This window comes from Cebus imitator, unplaced genomic scaffold, assembly GCF_001604975.1.
Source record: "Cebus imitator isolate Cc_AM_T3 unplaced genomic scaffold, Cebus_imitator-1.0 Scaffold174, whole genome shotgun sequence".
NCBI classification, from domain to species: domain Eukaryota; kingdom Metazoa; phylum Chordata; class Mammalia; order Primates; family Cebidae; genus Cebus; species Cebus imitator.
This window is the reverse complement of record NW_016107489.1, coordinates 3,653,703-3,657,196: the sequence shown is the minus strand read 5'-3', so window position 1 is coordinate 3,657,196 and position 3,494 is coordinate 3,653,703. Positions and strand designations below refer to the sequence as shown.

The following is a 3,494-nucleotide window of genomic DNA, read 5'->3' as shown; positions in this document are numbered from 1 at the left end:
AGGTTCTAATAAAGTTGTTGGCTTGTTTGTTTGTTTAACATACAGAGCAGATATTTATTAGTCAAAATATTTAGAGTATTTCGCAGTGATTATTTTTCCTTTACTCCCACCAGAATCCCAAAAGTATCATTTTTGGTTCTTCACCCTTACACTCTGATGGAATTTCTGGAAGCAAAAGCCATGAAATTATGGTGAATTCCCTGAGACTGAGACCTCAAGAGTTTCTTACCCTTATGCTAGTGCACACTCAGCCTCGCTCAGTTCATAGAAATTACCATTTAAATGTTCTTACCAGTTTCAAACTTCAGCAACTCTACTGCAGGTAAGCAGTTCTCAGTTGTAGATTCTCTATATTAGCTTGTTTCTCCATATTTTGGGGGGAGGGTTTCCCTGCAACCCCGGTTCTCTGACAAGCCCCCAAAATGTCATTGATTTGCAGTTTCTTCACCTTGTTTTCTGGCTGTAAAGACAGGTGACAACTTCCAAGTTCTGATTTTTTTGGAGCTGAGACAGGAAGTCCTAATTATATTTTCTTTAGGCTGGTTTTATTTTTATTTTATTATTATTTTTACAGTTGTTACCGTTTTATCCCCTTAGGTGACACAGGAAAGCAAGAACTGCTAGAATTGGGAGAAATTCTCTTTGCCTAGCTTGGGCCTCCATTCAGAATTGCGTTCTGCCAAAGCCTTTCCACTACAGTGTAAGTCTTCTTTATAAATAAGGCTCAGGTTGTATTTCATAATATTTACTCTTTTTCTTTCTCTCTCAGGGCCATGAGGAAATCTTTCTTATATTCTCACTATGAGAAACCGGTAGGCTTCCTGATAGCATCTGTATTAGACTGTTCATGCTGTCATAACAAAATGCTATAGACTGACTGGTTGAAACAACAGAAATGTATTTTCTCCAAGTCCGCAAGGCAGGAAGCCAGAGATCAAGGTGCCAGAGTGGCTGGTTTCTCATGCAGGCCCTTCTTCTTGTCTTGTGGCCATCTACACATTGTGTTATCATATAGTAGATATCAAGCCTTGTCTACATTTTATTATAAAGCCATTAATCCTATCAGAAGGGATATTTGGGGATGGATTATGTTTGGGGATGGATTCTAAGGTCAATAGTCTATGGAAAATGGAATATTTGCACTGAATTGGGTGAAATTTACTCATGAGAATACTTACCAAAGATTCTGGATTTCTTTTGTTATATTATGTAGTTGGAAGTTTAAAAAGTTATGTGGTTGATTGACTGAAAATGAAATTCAATTTAATGAAGTTGAGTTGCCAGAATTTCTTGTCATAATGCAGAGGACAGGATCCAAATGTTTTGGAAGACAGGATCATTTGTTTTGATTTACTGTGGATGAACTATACAACCCTGTTCTCCCCATTACATTTCTCAAGAAGGTCCAGAAGACACTCTCTTCACTAAGACCTTGAAAAGCAATTAGTAGAGGGAGCACCAACATCTCAGAAAAGCTCTTTGAGAGCTGCCTCTTTAGACTATAACAGTAGGAAATGTCACTCTAGAGATGTTCTCCTAAATATCAATAATGGTGCTAAATTTGTGGAACAGCACAGACCAAGTGGCAGGGAGTGTTTCACTGAGACGACTGAAGTAGCTAACTGATTAATGTGTCTCTAGGACCGAAAAAAAAAAAATCTGTTAGCTATTATTTGTTTTATGCATTGGTTTCTGCTTGCTGCTGTAACAAATTATCTCAAACTTAGGGACAATAAGCAATACACATCTATCATATTACAGTTCTGGAGGTCAAAAGTCCTTAAATCAAATTTCATCAGGCATGGCTGCATTTCTTCTGGAGGCCCTAGGGGTGATATGGTTGATCTTTTTTCCATTTTCAGTTTCTACAGTGTACTTGTATTTCTTGGCATATGACCCCTTCCTCCATATTCAAGCTTCAAGTCCAACAATGCAGTATCTTCAAATCTCTCTTTCTCTCATTCTGATCTCTGTTTCTAACATCACAACTTACCTTCCTCTGTTTCCACTGTTGCATGGCCTTCTTTAACTCAGTTCCTCCTACTGCTTTATAAGGAACTTTGAAATTATATTGGATTTGTCTGGACAGTGCCCCAATCTCAACAGTCTTAATCACATACACAAAGTTATTTTTGTCACATAAGGTAACATATTTACAGGTTTCATAGATAGAATTTTATGCTGAGTTCAAGCTGCAGTGGGTCTAGTAAATTCACAGACCTATCCTATGATTATTTCCCTAGTTACTGAAAGTACAATTCAATTACCATATACCTTAGACTTTCCTCTCACTACAAGATAAAAATCCAATAACAGATTCTACTTCTAGTTGATTTAATGAGATCATAAAAATCAGAGAGATATCCAATTGCAAGAATAACAATAAAAGATAATTAATTTTATTTTCAATACCATCAGTGATTTACTTTGGATATGAAACAAGATTGCTCAAAAAAAATCAAAATGAAAGCCATGAATGCTAATTATGAGAAACACAGCTTCCTCATCAAGGACTTTTTAACTGATCTTCAGTAAAACTAAGAACATCATAGCAACAAAGGGCTATGACGAAAACCATTCATTTGCAGTGGAGGCAACTGTTGTTGAGAAAAGTAAATTGTCTACAATGTAATATCTCATAAATAGCAGAGCAAGGATTAAAATTATTATATTTTGATATACTAGTATAAGAAGTCTGATTCTTCATTATTACATCCCCAGCACTCTATCAGTTTGTTGAACAAATGAACAAATAAGCTTAAATAAAAGATCCACATATCAGTTCTCCTTCACCATATTTCCTTTCATCCCTACACAAAAGTGATTATTTCTGCTTTTTTAAATAAACAATTTAGCACTAATGTAACTAGAAAGTCCATGCAAGGCACATATTCATGCCAAGGTGGGAGTGGAGAGTCATCATTTTGCAAAGTAGAGTGTTGGAGGCCAACCAAGTGGCAAGCATATCCGAAAGTAAAGATGGTGGCATGCTGCCAGGAATTGATGCCTGGAACATGGTGAGGAATGCTTCTGTGTGGGAAAAAGATCAGCTATGAGATGTTTCAATTAGCCATAATCGCGCTTCAGATAAACCTCATTGGCTACGATACTGCCACTGTGCAAAGCTAGCTATGAGATGTTAAAGTGGAAATTAAAATTTTGATAAGTGTAAAATTTAGTCACTCCCAAATTTAACTCGACTGAAAATACTAATTACAAAGAAAAATAAGAATAAAGTAAGGAAAACTAGAAGAGCTCCCCTTCATGAAGTAATCAAACTGAACATTGAAAAGTATGAGAAAAATAAAATCATATTTAATCTGATAGGATGGAATGAGAACATAGAACATCACTTTAGAGTTCTTCCTGTTAAACACTGAATAAATTAAAACTATCATGAGAAAACATTAGACAAACAAATTGAGGAGCACTATATAAAATAAATAAATAAATAATGAGAAATATTTATATTGAAGGAGGTAAAAGAAACACAA

At 35.6% G+C, this 3,494-nt stretch overlaps 1 pseudogene; it reads right to left on the bottom strand.

Moving 5' to 3' along the window:
- Positions 1–2,978: 2,978 nt before the first annotated feature.
- Positions 2,979–3,127, bottom strand: LOC119473662 (annotated as a pseudogene).
- Between the last annotated feature and the right edge of the window lie 367 nt (positions 3,128–3,494).